Source organism: Cherax quadricarinatus, chromosome 21, assembly GCF_038502225.1.
Source record: "Cherax quadricarinatus isolate ZL_2023a chromosome 21, ASM3850222v1, whole genome shotgun sequence".
NCBI lineage: Eukaryota > Metazoa > Arthropoda > Malacostraca > Decapoda > Parastacidae > Cherax > Cherax quadricarinatus.
Genome location: NC_091312.1, coordinates 7,232,593 through 7,239,537, shown reverse-complemented (window position 1 = coordinate 7,239,537; position 6,945 = coordinate 7,232,593).

The window sequence follows — 6,945 nt, the reverse complement described above, 5'->3', positions numbered from 1 at the left end:
ATTATAATAATAATAATGGAAAAACTCGCACGTGGATGCGCTCGCAAGTAGAGGTTCCACTGTATTAAGGGTAAATATAAAAGGACCCCAATGGAAATACATAAGTCACTGACTTTTTTGGGTTATCCTAGGTACTATACACATGCTATGTATAATAATCTATGTAACTGTATTTGTGAATACTTTGAATAAACTTACTTATTAATAAATTAAAATGTAAATATTTCTTATTTATAAATTACATACATCAACAAGTGTGATGGTAGTGCTGGCAAAATCCTCCACTGCCACCAACATGGCTTCTCTCAGTGGCAGCCCTTAAACCCAACAATAACACTTAAACCATTTACTCCTCTTTTACATTATGGCAAATTTTATTCATTCTAGAGTATATATATTTCTGTGTTATTAATATTGTTTATAATGTCATATTAGATGAATAGTGATAGATAAATAAGCCGTAGAGATGATGATAGCATCATATTGAAGCATAATAAACTTGCCTCCTACATGTCTGTCATACACCAACAAGTCGAGTCAGTAAAGATAAATCAATAAAGATAAGTGTGATGTTAAATGTTCATTTATCCATTTTATTAGTGCTTTATATTTATTTGTCATTGTTTTCTGTTTGTATATTTATATTTAATCTTTAACCCTTTGAGGGTCGACAGGCCCTCTCCGAAACTCGTTCTCAGGGTCGGCCAAATTTCAAAAAAAAAAAATTATTTTTTCTTATGAAAAAATAGAGTTTTTTTTTCTAAACATTATAGGATAAACAAAAAAAAATTTACCATCAATACTTACGGAGATATGGATGCATGAAGTTTGCAGAAAATGAGCCGCGTATGGCAACAGCGGCGACTGCCGCTCACCCGGTAAACTTTAGTTTACTTGTATTTGAAGGTTTGTTGTTTTTTTCACTATTTTACCCCTCAAGGAAGGTTCCTTGATGTTGGTGAGGGGCTCTTGATTTAGGGAATTGGATCTGTGCTCCAGTTCCCCGAATTAAGCCTGAATGCCTTCCACATCCCCCCCCCAAGGCGCTGTATAATCCTCCGGGTTTAGCCCTTCCCCCTTGATTATAATAATAATAATAATTTCACTATTTTATTTTTTCACATAACTTATGTGGCCTATGAGACCAAAGTAAGGTGCAATGTACGTATATACACTCGTTGTATACAACACAATAAGCACACAAACATAATTATCAATATATTGTTTACAAAACTTGTTTACAAAAACAAACAATACAAAACATTGTTTATTATTATTGTTCTATAATATATATACCAATATACAGTCACTGAACATATTCCTATTAGTTCTGCAGCTTGTGGAACTCTGAAACATGGTGTCATACACAATGGTGTTTTATCTTTCTCCCTCATTCTATCTCTTTCAATCTGTCTCTCTCTTTCTATGTCTGTCTATCTCTGTCTCACAGGTACACATAAATACAAGTATACATAGTATAAATTACCTAGGATAACCCAAGAAATCCAGACAAAGTGCTATACTCTGCTTGAAGATGTGAGTAAAAGTGATGACACAGTCTTGTGGCTCTCTGAGACAGAGAGCTAGACGGATAGACAGATAGACAGGGAGCTTGACAGACAGACAAATACAGACAGAAATGTTAGTGTACCAGTACCAGTGTACTAGTGTTCCACCCTCCTCCTCTTCTTCCTCTTCCTCCTCTTCCCCCTACTCTTCCTCATACTGTTCCTCTTCCTCTTCCTCCTACTCTTCCTCTTCCTCCTCCTCTTCTTCCTCTTCCTCCTACTCTTCCTCCTCCTCCTCTTCTTCCTCTTCCTCCTCTTCCTCCTAATATTCCTCTTCCTCCTCCTCTTCCTATTCCTCTTCCTCCTACTCTTCCTCTTCCTCCTCTTCTTCCTCCTCCTCTTCTTCCTCTTCCCCCTACTCTTCCTCCTTCTCCTTCTCCTCCATAGTGTAAATTACCAGGAGTCGGCAGCTGTCAAAATGACATTGTCTCATTACTCACTCCCCCCTCCCGCCTGTCAAAACAATGGGGTCGGATGCTGCTTCCCTTCCTCCATTCTATCTAATTATCTTTCTCCCTCATTCTATCTGTCTTTTTATCTCTGTCTCACAGGTACACATAAATACAAGTATACAGAGTATAAATTACCTAGGATAACCCAAGAAACCCAGACAAAGTGCTATACTCTGCTTGAAGATGTGAGTAAAAGTGATGACACAGTCTTGTGGCTCTCTGAGACAGAGAGCTAGACGGATAGACAGGGAGCTTGACAGACAGGCAAATAGACAGACAGAAATGTTAGTATACCAGCAAAAACAAAGGGAGGGAGATGTTTATCTCATCTTTTGGCATCAGCTCTACCCTCATTTACCCTCATCAAAGGTCAGCACTTATCAGATGTTATCTCCCCTTATCTTGTTACTGTCATGGGTGAACATTTATTATTACCTATTATTATTATTATGTATTATTATTATGTATTATTATTATTATGTATTATTATTATTATGTATTATTGTTATCATTACGTATTCTTCTTCTTCCTCCTCCTCCTCTTCTTCTTCCTCCTCCTCCTCCTCTTCTTCCTCTTCCTCTTCTTCCTCCTCCTCCTCCTCCTCCTCTTCTTCTTCCTCCTCCTCCTCCTCCTCCTCTTCTTCTTCCTCCTCCTCCTCTTCTTCTTCCTCCTCCTCCTCCTCCTCCTCTGCCTCCTCCTCCTCTTGCCTCCTCCTCCTCTTGCCTCCTCCTCCTCTGCCTCCTCCTCCTCCTCCATTCTTGGAACAAGTTTGAAGAGCTTGTAGCTCATAATCACTATCACTATCATCACCAATGCTCACATCTGAGTCTGGGATTTTGGAAAATAGGAGTTTCCTCTTTGATTCTGGTACAACTGAACGTGAACAAGATGGCCCAGCACCAGAGGTGGAAGGCTGTGGGTTGTCTGGGTTTTCCTCACTATTACCCATATTATGGTCATTAGTTTAGGTCAAAACCTCACCAGAACCTTGAAACTCATCTTCACTGTCACTTCCATCTGTATTAGAACTGTCACTGGGGAACAAAAGTGTCCCAATTCGCCGAGGAGTGAGGAACTTCTTACCACAGGGCACGTGGAAATTTTGTACTATGATGGCATTCCCACAATGCACCACTGGGTCCCAGATTTTTTTCCTACTGCGCACACCCACCACACAGACCCATTCTCTCACATCTAGGCTTATCAGCCTTTTCCTGTGAGATTTGAGGCCGCTAGAATTTATGCGTACTAGTACGACAAAAACCCCTACGCGTAAGACGTACTAGTACGACCAAAACCCTCAAAGGGTTAAAAAAAAATATTTTTTGTTAATACTTTTGACTGACACAAATTAATTGGATTTCCATTATTTCTTATGGGGAAAATTAATTTGACTAACGGCTAGCTCTCTGGAACAGTTTAATGCTGTTGGTTGAGGGTCCACTGTATATACATACATACATGTACCTCTTGTTATCTGTTGCATGCCTCTAGCACTACTCACAGCCCTTTTTACCTCTCCCTCTTGCTACCCTCTACTACTATCTACTGCCCCACTACACTACATGACTTAATAATAATCCATCTCCCTCTTGGAACCCAATATGCCCCGCATCCTTCCCTGCCCTGCTGCGCTGTATTACCCTTGTTGGTTTAGTGCTTCTTTTTTATTATAATTGTCAACTCATGCTTATATCTGACATTTTTCTAAACCATCCCCTGGTGCCCTTATTGTGACTGCCATCTCAGAAAATTGCTAATCCAGTGACTTTAGCAAAACTGATGTTACTATTCTGCCACATAGCACTGTGATTTACTGGTTTAGCACTTGTGTAAATATTGTATTGATGGAGGTGTTAAGAATGTGTAAGATTGTATCGCAAGCAGAGGATAAAACTTATAATTTAAACATTTTCATTTTACACTATTTTGAATAATGAATCAATCTTCGTGCAGTATAAACCAGGACTGATTTTAAATGTGCAGGCCCCATTGTGCTTGTTTACACATGATTTAGAAACTGCAGTTATTTTACTGTTTACCCAATCAATGAGAGGGTAATTTTTTAAATATCTGAAAACTGAACTTTAAGATCACCTACCCTAGTGCAATAATTTGCTCAGTTAATGCACCTGCCTTAAATCCGTGGCCGCAAGTTAATTTATATATATACAGTGTTACAATAATTGCAGTAAAGTACATTATTGGTACATTTTTTTCTATGGTTGGGCATTTCCAAGTGCACCCATGGGTGAAACATTGTACAAATTAGTGTCTCATGATATATTGGCATTATGCTTTTACTTTGTAATCTTGTATAAAATCATATAGCTACATATCTTAAGGTTCTTATAGAGCCTGAGGATAAGTTTACATTAAAAGGATCAGTAAGTTTGGCAGGTATTTGCAAGGTTATTTGTATAAGATAATACAGTATTAAATTTTTCTTTGAAAATATTTCTTGAGGAACAGTATTGTAAAATATTATTTTAGTACTTAAAAATGTTAGAGCAATGAAGTTTATAAAAATGTCAGGTAATTTCATAAATATATTCAAAATTGCAGCTGTGAATTGTTCAAAGACAAATAAAATGAGGAAAACAAGGCTAAGTATATAGGAAGTCTCCTTAACACAACTTCCTTTCTTTACTTACCAGTAAATAGGTACTATATTGTACCTGAGTAGTATTAATCTATGGGTTGCAGGTTGGTACTGTATATCATACCCTATACTACTAGGGCCAGGCTTGTAAGCCATTAAATGGTGCAGCACATTTTTTTTTGTGAATATAGGAGGATAGTGAGGATAGGCTCAGGTTAGGGTGTGTAGAAGAGAGGGAGACTACTTCCCGGTAAAGGTAGGTCTTAGACAGGGATGTGTAATGTTACCATGGTTGTTTAATATATTTATAGATGAGGTTGTAAAAGATGTAAATGTTAGGGTGTTCGGGAGAGGGGTGGGATTAAATTATGGGGAATCAAATACAAAATGGGAATTGACACAGTTGCTTATTGCTGATGATACTGTGCTTATGGGAGATTCTAAAGAAAAATTGCAAAGGTTGGTGGATGAGTTTGGGAGTGTGTGTAAAGGTAGAAAGTTGAAAGTGAACATAGAAAAGAGTAAGGTGATGAGGGTATCAAATGATTTAGATAAAGAAAAATTGGATATCAAATTTGGGAGGAGAAGTATGGAAGAAGTGAACGTTTTCAGATACTTGGGAGTTGACGTGTTGGCGGATGCATTTATGAAGGATGAGGTTAATCATAGAATTGATGAAGGAAAAAAGGTGAGTGGTGCGTTGAGGTATATGTGGAGACAAAAAACGTTGTCTATGGAGGCAAAGAAGGGAATGTATGAAAGTATAGTGGTACCAACACTCTTATGTGGGTGTGAAGCTTGGGTTGTGAATGCAGCAGCAAGGAGGCGGTTGGAGGCAGTGGAGATGTCCTGTCTAAGGGCAATATCTTAGTTACTATCTGCCAATTTAACTTTGTTTACCATTATTTAATTTAGTCCCTATATATTTTCTCCTTTATTTTAGCTTTAATATAGCTTTACATAACAACCTTAGTTCATATATTCACAATTGTTAAAAAGTAATCAAGATGCTATTCTCAGGTGCTAAAGTGTAATAAGTTCACTATTTTACCATAATATTCCTTAGCTCATTTATTTGATTACCACTTTATTTGTTCACAAATTTTTTTTTTAGTCTCTTTTATATTGTCACCTTTATTTTAGCTTTAAAGAACTACCTTAGCCCAACTTTTTACATTTGTTAAAATAACTCGGGTGCTATTTTATAGCTTTAGAATAATTACTTTGTCTTACACTTAATTCTAACTATAGATTCACTATAAATCTTATTATAACAAGCATTGATCCTGATACCAACCTCTTATTGAATGACTTAAATGAATCAAACAGTAACTGTAATTACTACACAGCAGAACAATAAAAGGCACTTCTCAGAGCCAACAACAACATAACTGTCTTTACCTACAATATCAGATTAAACATTACGATGACCTCATAGCATTACTAAATTCCCTGCATGCCGGTATATCCATCATTACTCTCACCGAAACCTGGCTAAAGCCTGGTACTACAGATGTCTGTGCCATTCTTGGTTACACAGCCATACACAACTGTAGGCCAGATCAACAAGGGGGTGGCACAGCTATATACTACTCAGACCAACTAGAATGTATCACTAATACTTGCACAAGGGATGAATATGGGGAATATATAATAGCTAAATTCAAATCCAAATACCTACAAAAACCTCTCACAGTGATAAACATCTACAGAGTACCACAGTCAAACATTAGCCATTTTAGTGAAAACCTAGGAAGTATGATAACTGATGCACGCATGAACAAAGATCACTTACTACTCTCAGGTGACTTCAATATAAATCTCCTGCAAGACCAGGACCCACACATTACTGAATTCACAAACACTATGAGTAACTGCATGTTGCTACCAACAGTAACAAAACCTACAAGAGTTACAGAGACTAGTGTTTCCCTACTAGACCACATCTGGACCAACACCATATCCCCTTTAAAATCAGGCATAATCACAGATAATACCACAGATCACTACCCTACCTTTCTCATCACAAATCTTGGCAAATTACCCCAAGACACTACTAAAGTCACTTTCAGACTTCACAATGAGGCAGCCATTAATAACTTCACAGCGGCAGTGACAAACATTGACTGGCACACAGAGTAGGGGAGTTAGTAGATGGGGAGCTGGATGTATTGGGTAAATGGTAGGAATACTTTGAGGAACTTTTAAGTGTCGAAGAAAGGGAGGCGGTAATTTCATGCACTGGCCAGTAAGGTATAACATTTTTAGGAGTGAAGAAGAGCAGGATGTGAGTGTTGGTGAGTTGTGTGAGGCATTGCGTAG